Raw genomic sequence first — 12078 nt, 5'->3', positions numbered from 1 at the left:
GAGCTTTCCCAGTACACAATGAACTTACTGCTGGTGGGAGTAGCGCAGGATTCCGTTAGGTTAAGGTACTAAGATGACCGTCAGGTGCTGGCTGACAAGAATTACTGTGATTAGAATTGATTGCCCATATGTTGAGATGAGGAGAAATGCTCCCCTAGTATGTTGGAGCACTAATATGCCACAATTGCTATGTGCACATAAAATATGCTGTACTCACTGTGGTGCTGAGTGCGGAGGGAAGCGGTTCCGGAAAATCTGAGCCACCGCTAGGTGTACCACTATGGCAGAGTGGTGGGTTAAGGAGAGAGTGGCGGCAGAAGCCGCGCGACCGCGAGACCTCGCGTGCTCCAGCCAGATGCAGCGCTGAGGTAGCGGTCGGAGAGGATGGGCGGAGCTACTGGTGACGTCACCACGCTACTGGGCTAAAGAGGACAGGTGTGCTAGTATAGCTAGTCAGCCAACCAATGCATTTCAAGGGCTCTGGCCCTCTTCATCAGGGTTAACCCGCCCATCCTCTCCTCTCTGTGCCGGCCAGGCATGACCAATCAGCGAAGCGGTGATTAAATCCCGCGCCAATGTCGCTGATTGGCCGCGGCCGGCCGGGTGCGACCAAGCAGCAAAGCGGTGGGACCGGAGCATCGCAAAGGGCAGGAAAAGCTGCGGAGGTGACCGAAGGTGAGAATAGCATTTTTTTTTTATTATTATTATTTTTAACATTATATCTTTTTACTATTGATGCTGCATAGGCAGCATCAATAGTAAAAAGTTGGTCCGGGATGGTCGCTGATTGGTCACAGCTGGCCGAGCGCGACCAATCAGGGAAGCGGTGTTTAAATCCCGCGCCATAACCCGTAATGACGTAGCGTTCTCACGAGACCGCTAAGTCATTAGGGTAATTTCGCAATTCATCTCTGGGAGCGGAAGCTGCAGAGAGCATCGGGAGGAGCGGGAAAGCTGCGGAGGCGATGGAAGGTGAGAATAGCATGATTTTTTATTTTTTTTAATTATTTTTAACATTACATCTATTTACTATGTATGCTGCATAGCCAACATCAATAGTAAAAAGTTGGTCCGGGATGGGGCGACACACTGGCGCTGACTGGAGGGGAGTAGGGAGAGGGCACTGACTGGAGGAGAGTAGGGAGGGGCCAATTTACGGCCGGACTAAGTCTGTCGCTGTCGCGGGATTTCCGTTACAGACAGACAGACAGACAAACAGACAGAAGTACCCCTTAGACGATTATATAGATAGATAAGATATACAGCAGAGTATGTACATGGTATATACACCCTGCTGTATGCATACATATACAAGAGAGAGCTGGGTCTGTAGGGATTGCTGGCAGCATTCAAAGAAACTGAGTGAGCTCTGCTGAATGCAGCCAACCCACCTTCCAGTTTGTAGAGAGTAGAAGTGAGGGACAATCTCATGTGACATCACAGGAAGCAGGAGGTTCTCAGCCAGGGCTCATGATCAGTAGAGTAGCTTAGGTTGCAGCAGGATTTGACAAAGCAAAGTAGTAAGTGCATGTAAAGTAATATCCAACCCCTTCAATTAATCAAATATACAATGTGGTTCTTACTAGAGATAAACAAATTCACTATGCATTGAGCCATCGTGGGCACGACAAAATGATGCACTTCACCCTAGTGATGGCACGGCAAGTATTAACGTCTGAAGTCTATTCAAAGTGGAAGCCACGGCCTGGAGTGAAGAGGTTGTGTGAAGCTTGGAAAGGTGGAAACGAAGAGGCATAGAAGACCAGATGGTGGGCTGTGGGGATGGCAAAACAAGTGAGCAGGGGGGTGAGCATTTTTTTTACATCCTGCTTTTATTGTGCTCTGGGATCTGGAATCACTCCAAAGTAGAATGAGGAACAGTTAATTAATAACTTCACTGCAAATTAAATGTACCTGTAAAATCCTCAAGATTTGGCCAATATGAATCTTTATTCATTATTTCTATGTCATAAGAATTACACATTTGTACGCTCCTATGCACAGGACTATGTACCAGCATACAATGAGGTCAGGCAGTCCATTTATAATGTACATTCCAATGTAATGATTATTGGACTGGAGTTTCAACCATTATAATGAATGTTTAATGGTAGCTATTGCTCTTCATTTCTTTACTTATTGTAACTCATATGTATTTATTAGTGGAACTCTCTACAGCCTTTGCATTATTGAGTTAGGCTGTTGAATTGAAAATGGTCTGTTGGGTCTTGAAAGCTTTTGTCTTCCTTTATCTGGTAATTTACACTAGAGGCCTCTCATCGCCTACATACACATGTTTAATTGTATTCTATAGCATGGAAAGCAATAAATAAGCAAACAATGCATAAAGAAAACAATTGCCCAATGGAGTAAATCTTAGGATGCCATTAGGGATCTCTGAACTTTAAGTAGATTGACCATGACCAACATAAGCGTTGTCAAGAGTGCTATTCACTGCACTTCATCCCTTATGCTATCCTTATGGTGTTACTGTGAAAGCTTAGGTTCCTAATTATGAATTGTGCTGTGATGTAAAGAAGTCACTTTGCAATATAAACCTCATTATGCAGACAGCAGAGTAAAGGAATACAAGTGGCTGGTGTGCTGTATTTCCACAGATTGACTATTAGCCTCTTAAAGGATCCAAACAAGTTCAAGACGTTCTGCAAAATTAATGTTCTGCCAATATAATGGTCACTGTCTAAGCAGTATGGTTATAAGGTTCATGCAACGGTGTCTCTATTTGCATATTGAGACCATTCCCTTGCTTCTGATTGACAGTGCTTGCTTCCCAGAGCTGAACTTATAGGTATATCAATCAAAAGCTGCAACAGTTCAAGACCAGAAGGAACTCTGTATTTGACTTTGAGACAAGTTTATGAATCACGTGCGCCATTTTGATGAATTTGGAGCCAAAAAATGGCAAATAATAACACAAGACGAAAAAGGAAAGTGACTTACAGAAATACAAATGATGAATCGGGGCCTAGGACTTTTTGTTGCACAAGTAGGTAATTAACAAGATTTGCTAAACTGAATTTAACAGGTTTTATAGGGGCTGTCAAACTATGGAATTGTCCCATTTTGTGCTCAATAACAATTGACATATTTATATTTTTGCTAAGACACTGTTATCAGTAAGATTTGAGTATGTTTTTAATATTTTGAATAAAGAGGGTGGGTCAGCTAACAGATGTAGCAGCCACCAAATTGAGTGTTGCAGCACACTGTCGGTACCGTAGCATGCCTACATCATTTGGTTAGCAATCCATTCATTAAAAACAAATGAGAATGACTGGACTGCGCAAATGGAATATGGTGCCAAGGTGCACTACAATATTAATGTAATATGGCAGCCTTTACATTGGAGGCTGCTGCATCTCTAAACTATTACTTCATTCTGGAAGGACCATTGTAGGCTTAATCTATTGTAACTTGAGACAATAACTTTATAGAGAAATGAATAATTGGTCCTGAAGTCTCAAAATGTTAACCCCATTTCAACAATGAAAAATTGAAAAAAAAATATCAGATAACTAAACCAGGTACTGTAAGCCTTTAACGTGAAGTGTCGGCGCTCGCTCTCCTGTGGCTCATTTAACCATCTTATGTCACATGATCCTTGCGGCCAGTCAGTGCTAGCTTCACTGTCTCCTCCTTTCGACAAATCAAGTCATCCATAGGAAGTGATAGAGCAGCTGCAGCTCTCACTCCCTCTGGAAGTCAATCATCTCTGTAGGAGAAGAGACTGAAGTCAGCACTGATTGGCAGCGGGAAGAGCCAGTGCCGACACTGCTGGAACGTTGCCGGCACCAAAGTATAAGTGTTATTATTTTACTGGGGGAAACATAGGGATTCACAAGGGGTTGGCCGAGTAGTGGACAACCTTTAACTTGATATTTGATAAAGCCCAATCCATTGGAATGTCATATTTGCAGCAGCATTGTAGTCAATTGTAGGTCTCACCAATATTGAACATAGTTTCAAGTCAAACCCCTTACTGTTTGTTGCAGTATATCTATATGTCTAAAATATATAGTCACAATTTAGGTTCTGTCTTAAAATCACAAATCCAAGACCCCATCCACTGAGCCTAGCATAGATCCCGCTAACTGCTACTTTTGTCCCTCATGTACTACCAGGGTTCAAGTATTACATTTGTATTATAGTCACTGGAATATTGGTGCAATTTGTCAGTGCGACAGTAACTATCCTTTAAGGTACCGTCACATTAAGCGACGCTGCAGCGATATAGACAACGATGCCGATCGCTGCAGCGTCACTGTGTGGTCGCTGGAGAGCTGTCACACAGACAGCTCTCCAGCGACCAACGATGCCGAAGTCCCCGGGTAACCAGGGTAAACATCGGGTTACTAAGCGCAGGGCCGCGCTTGGTAACCCAATGTTTACTCTGGTTACCATTGTAAATGTAAAAAAAAAAAAACACATACTCACATTCCGGTGCCTGTCGCGTCCCCTGGCGTCCGCTTCCCTGCGCTCCTCCTGCATCCTGTGTAAGCGCCGCCGGAAAGCAGAGCGGTGACGTCACCGCTGTGCTCTGCTTTACGGCCGGCCGGCGCTGACACAGGATGCAGGAGGAGCGCAGGGAAGCGGACGCCAGGGGACGCGACAGGCACCGGAATGTGAGTATGTAGTGTTTTTTTTTTTTACATTTATAATGGTAACCAGGGTAAACATCGGGTTACTAAGAGCGGCCTTGCGCTTAGTAACCCGATATTTACCCTGGTTACCATTGTAAAACATTGCTGGCATCGTTGCTTTTGCTGTCAAACACAACGATACACGCCAATCTGACGACCAAAATAAGTTCTGGCCTTCTAGCTCCGACCAACGATATCACAGCAGGATCCTGATCGCTGCTGCGTGTCAAACATAACGATATCGCTATCCAGGACGCTGCAACGTCACGGATCGCTATAATTATCGTTCTAAAGTCGCTCAGTGTGAAGGTACCTTTACTTTTCTAGCAACTACAATTCTGTAGTCTTAAACAGCAAAGTAGCATTGCCTATGTGGACTGGCATGGGCGCCATATTGGTTGTCACCCATCGTTCTCAGTAATTATAGTCATAAGTGACATTTATTTTAGTCGGAAATGCTCTAAAAGAACTTTACCTATCATGTAGCAGGAAGTCACGGTTCAGTTTTCTAATTGTATCAAGGCTTTGTGCTTTGTGCTTACATTTCATAACATTTTTACAGTGCTCCATCTCCTGTAATGACATTAGGCATTTAAATGCACCAAAAGGAAGACAGTAATCTCATTGCAGATTTTCTTAAAATACGCAATCCACTCTGCTTACAGAAAGGACACATTTCTCCTGTTCATTAGAAATCTAATTTGTTCAGTCACCTTTCCCACCGGATTAAACAAATATTATTATTTTCCACAAATATGGATTTAAGAACTTATTTTTCTACCTGTCGTTAAAGATGCATGAACATCGAATGCTGAGAATTTGCTTTAAGCATTATTTTATATTTTGCTTTCTCCCCATTGGCTTTTTATTCTGGAATATTATTCATCCTGGATTGAATAAAGCGTATATCGCTTCTTTTAATGTTTTTACACAAATCGTATTCCCGGAATAAATAGTTAATTTTTGCAAACGTACTGTAGTCTGATTGGAAAAGACCGCTTTTAAAAGAATTACAGTGTATGAAATTTACAGAAAAGTGATAGATGGGAGACGAAAACGCAACAAATCATGGCAATTTATGCAATCATAAGATCTGAACTGCACACATTGGGGCAGATTTACTTAACCCACTGCTACTTAGACAATGAAATTTTATACTAGTTTGGGCTCATTCTCACTTGCGATGAAATCAGACAAATGCAATGCGATTAAAAGTCAGATTGCATTCGGACCAATGTTATTCTATCATTGTGTGTTCGTCTGCATTTTTTTTTTCCAGCTTGGATTGGATCACGATTGAACTGGAAAAAAATTGCAGCATGCTGCAATTGTAATCAGAAATTGGATCGTATTCGGTAATAGAAGTCAATGGGTGCGAGAAAAATATCACACAGCACTCGGACCATGAGAGTGCTGTCAGATTTTTACACACCGATGTCCTTTGAAAAGCCAGCAATTCATCTGCCGCATAGAGTAAAATCACGGCATGACCCGACAGGATAATATAGATAGAATAGATATATACACATAGAATAGATAGGTTTGAGAAAGGCTCATTCAGAGCCGAAACGTCGCAGAGACATGTGGGCTTAAATAAATCCTGCATATTACCTTTAAGAAAATGGAGTGCTGCCTGCTTTTTTGGAAATGAAACACATAGAATAGATAGATATAAAGATGTCTGTGATATATACAATTAGTACAGTGCACTGTGCAGCTTACTATATATGTATTTAATTATTAAAAGCGAGTGACATGGGATGTCAGTTAGGCAAAGTGAGTTCATTAGCTGTGAACTCCCAGGACCTTTCTAAAGGCACCACGAGCGTGAAAATTTTCTCATGTTCATGATGATATCAGACAGGTTATAGGAGTTCACCGCGAGACACTGAGCAGTGGTAGCAGATGCTGGATGGATATCTGCTGGATGTCAGGCTGTATGGTCGCATTGCAACCATGCAGCCTGCCATCTAGATGTAGCAGAGCTAGATGTGTCATGGAATAAATTGATTATCTTCCCAGCAGACAGGTGAGGAATATTGGTGTTTGTTATTTTAATGCTTTTGCAGTGTACATTGGCCTCACTGGAATGGGCTATGGTGGAAGTATGGTTTAATTAAGGTTGATTAACCCCTTACTGACCTCGGATGGGATAGTACGTCCGAGGTCAGCTCCCCTGCTTTGATGCAGGGCTCCGCGGTGAGCCCGCATCAAAGCTGGGACATGTCAGCTGTTTTGAACAGCTGACATGTGCCCGCAATAGCGGCGGGTGAAATCGTGATTCACCCGCCGCTATTAACTAGTTAAATGCCGCTGTCAAACGCAGACAGCGGCATTTAACCGGCGCTTCCAGCCGGGTGGCCGGAAATGAGCGCATCGCTGACCCCCGTCACATGATCGGAGGTCGGCGATGCTTCTCCATTGTAACCATAGAGGTCCTTGAGACCTCTATGGTTACTGATCGTCGTCAGCTGTGAGTGCCACCCTGTGGTCGGCGCTCACAGCACACCTGATTTTCTGCTACATAGCAGCAAACAGCAGATCGCTGCTATGTAGCAGAGGCGATCGTGCTGTGCCTGCTTCTAGCCTCCCATGGAGGCTATTGAAGCATGGCAAAAGTTAAAAAAAAAGTTAAAAAAAATGTGAAAAAAATAAAAAAAATATAAAAGTTTAAATCACCCCCCTTTCGCCCCAATCAAAATAAATCAATAAAAAAAAAATCAAACCTACACATATTTGGTATCGCCACGTTCAGAATCGCCCGATCTATCAATAAAAAAAAGCATTAACCTGATCGCTAAATGGCGTCATGAGAAAAAAAATCGAAACGCCAGAATTATGTTTTTTTGGTTGCCACGACATTGCATTAAAATGCAATAACGGGCGATCAAAAGAACGTATCTGCACCAAATTGGAATCATTAAAAATGCCAGCTCGGCACGCAAAAAATAAGCCCTCAACCGACCCCAGATCATGCAAAATGGAGACGCTACAAGTATCGGAAAATGGCGCAATTTTATTATTTTTATTTTTTTTAGCAAAGTTTGGAATTTTTTTTCACCACTTAGGTAAAAAATAACCTAGTCATGTTAGGTGTCTATGAACTTGTGGTGACCTGGAGAATCATAATGGCAGGTCTGTTTTAGTATTTAGTGAACCTAGCAAAACAGCCAAGCAAAAAACAAGTGTGGGATTGCACTTTTTTTGCAATTTCACCGCACTTGGAATTTTTTTCCCGTTTTCTAGTACACAACATGGTAAAACCAATGATGTAGTTCAAAAGTACAACTCATCCCGCAAAAAAAAAGCCCTCACATGGCCAAATTGACGGAAAAATAAAAAAGTTATGGCTTTGGGAAGGAGGGGAGTGAAAAACGAACACGGAAAAACGAAAAATCCCAAGGTCATGAAGGGGTTAAAGGAGTCTGTGTCATTCTTTCTATTAAAGGACTTTATTCTCTGTGTGTTTTTATACAATATGAGTATGAGGTTAGTTATGGGGGCAGTTCATTACTAACCTCTGGGCTTGATGTCATTTGACAATACAAAGGTGACATCAACCCCCCCCAACTATTACCCTACTTTCCACCACATAAAGGCAAGTAGGAAAAGCAAAGACAAGTGTCAGAGTTGGCACATCTTACAAATGTGCCTTTTCTGGGGTGGCTGAAAGCTGATGTTTTTAGCCTAGGGGCAATATCCATGGCCTCTTCCTAGGTTATTAATATTGGCCTGCAGCTGTCTGCCTAGCCTTTGCTGGTTATTAATTGTAGCGGGACTCTACATCATTTTTGGGGGGTCCCAATTTTAATAGCCAGTAAAGGCTAGGTATACAGCTGTGAGCTGATATTAATAGCCTGGCAAGCTCCAATGGTATTACCCCCTTCCTAGGCTATAAACATCTGACCCAGCCATCGACTTTTCCTCAGCAAGTTAAGAAAATTACTTGGGAGCCCACACCATTTTTTCAGAAAAATAATCTTTCAATAATTAAATACAGGGTGGACCATTTATATGGATACACCTAACCAAATGGTTAGTGATATCTACTTCCTGTTTGTGGCACATAAGTATATGGGAGATGGAAAACTTTTCGAGATGGGTGGTGACCATGCCGGCCATTTTGAAGTCAGCCATTTTGGATCCAACTTTATTTTTCCAATGGGAAGAGGGTCATGTGACACATCAAACATATTGGGAATTTCACAAGAAAAACAATGGTGTGCTTGGTTTTAACACAACTTTATTCTTTCATGAGTTATTTACAAGTTTATGACCACTTATAAAATGTGTTCAAAGTGCTGCCCATTGGTTTGGATTGTCAATTCAACCCTCTTATCCCACTCTGATAGCAACACCACAGAATAAATGTTAGCACAGGCTTCCAGTATCTGTTGTTTCAGATGCTGCACATCTCGTATCTTCACAGCATAGACAATTGCCTTCAGATGACCCCAAAATTAAAAGACTAAGGGGATCAAATCGGGAGACCTTGTTGGCCATTCAACTGGCCCACGATGACCAATCCACTTTCCAGGAAACTGTTCATGTAGGAATGCTCAAACCTGACACCCATAATGTGGTGGTGCACCATCTTGCTGGAAAAAACTCAGGGAACATTCCATGTTCAGGGAACGTGCCATCTTCAGCCACTGATGTTTCTTCATTAGTAACTGTTTTCTTGCGTCCACATTTTGGCAAATTCAATACTGAACCTGTTTCACGAAATTTGACAAGCAGTTTGCTAACTGTAGCATGGGAGATGGATGGTCTCATAGGGTGTCTTGCATTGAAATCTGCTGTAATAACCCAGGTACTGCGTTCACCAGACATCGACACAATTTCTACCCACTCCTAACGTGTTAACCTCTCCGACATGTCAATGGCTGTAAACAAAGAAAAACTTGTAAATAACTCATGAAAGAATAAAGTTACATTAAAACCAAGCACACCATTGTTTCTCTTGTGGAATTCTCAATACGTTTGATGTGTCACATGACCCTCTTCCCATTGAAAAAAATAAAGTTGGATCCAAAATGGACGACTTCAAAATAGCCCACCAATCTTGAAAAGTTTTCCCCCTCCCATATACTAATGTGCCACAAGCAGGAAATTGATATCACCAACCATTCCCATTTTATTTAGGTGTCTCCATATAAATAGTCCTCCCTGTACAGTAAGCTGCACATGCACTGTACTAATTGTATATGTCATTGACATCTCTATACAGTGGAGAAAAAAGTATTTAGTCAGCCACCAATTGTTCAAGTTTTCCCCCTTATAAAGATGAGAGAGGCCTGTAATTGACATCATAGGTAGACCACAACTATGAGAGTCAAAATGAGAAAACAAATCAAATCCAGAAAATCACCTTGTCTGATTTGCCAAGATTTATTTTGCAAATTATGGTGGAAAATAAGTGGGAGAAGTTGCACAATTGGTGGCTGACTAAATACTTTTTTTTCCCACCGTATCTGTCTATTCTATGAGTATATACTGTATATAATCTATCTATTATTTCCTGTCGTGTCCCGCTGGGATTTTCCTGTTCGCGGCAGATGAATTGCCATCTTTTCATATATATACGTATGTGTATGTTTTGTAGAATATTTCCTTTGAAAACTAGGTGTAAATGGCAGAGAATTGGTGTATGTAAAAGCTCATTTAAAATCGCATTGCAATCTGTCAGCAATCACACTGCATTTGGATGTAAATCGGATGCTAGGTGTTAAAAATCGGATTGTACTCGCATGAAAAACACTTGCATGACACTTGTCCAACTTTGCAGAAACAAAATTGGACCTATTTTAAAATCGCTACTGTGTCTCCGGCCATTGTCTGATTTACCACAGTGACTTTTGCTGGATGATGAATATGATGCAACTTTAATGACTGTTGCTTGACTTACTTTGCACCATTTGTGTTGCATACTTACCTAGCCATGATCCTTTGATTTTTCCCTCTACCATGCATTGGAGCTCCTGTCTTTTCAGCAGCACTTGCAGAGATGTTGCATGTAGGCATATCCCCAGATTTGTTCTTTGACTTTGCCGTTGCCTAGATTTTGGCAGTGCCTGTGCCATCTATTACTGCTTCAATTGTCAGCTGATGCAGGGCAACTATTCAGTAGTCCTGTTTTACATCTGAGACTTGTGGCTTTGGATAGTTTGGAAACTGAGGGGTGAAATCCTAGTGAGTTTGGCTTTCCTCCAGCAGCCAACCCTGGGTGAGGTTGCTGTCTTTGTAAACCACTGAGAATCAGCACACATTGTTAATTAGAGCCTTACTTACTTTTGTATGGCTCCTATGTCTCAGTGGATATTCCTTATTTTAACTTTGTGTTATTCACTGCCGATTGTCTGCTGATTCTTTACCTACTTGTTCCTCCTGGTTCTTTCTCTGCTACCTGGCTCTAATTCTGTTTCCTGACTCTGCTATAATGCCTGCCAGATTTAATCTCCAAATAGCAGTTAATGGGGAGGAGTTTGGAAGCCATGGACTGGAAAGCTCATGCACCGCATGCGGCACTATCATTGGTTGAGACAGATCAGTTGACTCTGCTGGGTCGGTCATACACAGACATCACCGAGCCCGTTGTAGTCATGCCCCATGAGGAAGCGAGTGAAGCCAAATATGCATTGGGGTAGTGGTGGAATGTGCTCCTTTACACCAATATGGATAACAACACTCTCTTATATGCTTTAACAAACACATGCCATACTGAGGTTATCAGTTTATTTACAAAATCAGGTATTACTTACGATCGTACACACACGTGGGCAAAATTGCTGTTACCCCTCGTTTAATGACAGAAAAACCCACAATGGTCACAGAAATAACTTGAATCTGACAAAAGTAATAATTAATAAAAGATCTATAACAAAGGAACAAATGAACGTCAGACATTGCTTTTCAACCATTTTTCCACAGAATTAAAAAAAATAAAACTCATGAAATAGGTCTGGACAGAAATGATGGTACCCCTGAAAATAATGTGACAAAAGGGGCATGTTAAATCAAGGTGTGTCCCCTAAGTAGCGTCACAGGTGTCTACAATCTTGGAATCAGTGAGTGGGCCTGTATATAGGGCTACAGATACTCACTGTGCTGTTTGGTGACATGGTGTGTATCACACTCAATATGGATCAGAGGAAGTGAAGGAAAGAGTTGTCTCAGGGGATTAGAAAGAAAATTATAGACAAACATGTTAAATATAAAAGTTAGTAGACCATCTCCAAGCAGCTTGATGTTCCTGTGACTACAGTTGCACATATTATTCAGAAATTTAAGATCCATGGGACTGTAGCCAACCTCCCTGGATGTGGCCGCAGGAGGAAAATTGATGACAAATCAAAGAGATGGATCATACAAATGGTAACAAAAGAGCCCAGAAAAACTTCTAAACATATTAAAGGTG

The 12078-nt window shown here is 41.7% G+C and overlaps 1 long non-coding RNA gene across 1 annotated transcript; it reads left to right on the top strand.

Moving 5' to 3' along the window:
- Positions 1–1419: 1419 nt before the first annotated feature.
- On the top strand, positions 1420–1929 carry LOC143781419 (uncharacterized). The gene is made up of 2 exons (XR_013216706.1): positions 1420–1520; positions 1587–1929. It is a non-coding gene; the product is annotated as an uncharacterized LOC143781419 (long non-coding RNA).
- Positions 1930–12078: the final 10149 nt, after the last annotated feature.

The sequence above is a fragment of the Ranitomeya variabilis genome, chromosome 6 (genome assembly GCF_051348905.1).
Source record: "Ranitomeya variabilis isolate aRanVar5 chromosome 6, aRanVar5.hap1, whole genome shotgun sequence".
Lineage (NCBI taxonomy): Eukaryota > Metazoa > Chordata > Amphibia > Anura > Dendrobatidae > Ranitomeya > Ranitomeya variabilis.
The sequence above is the reverse complement of the archived record's forward strand: the minus strand, read 5'-3'. Positions and strand labels throughout refer to the sequence as shown.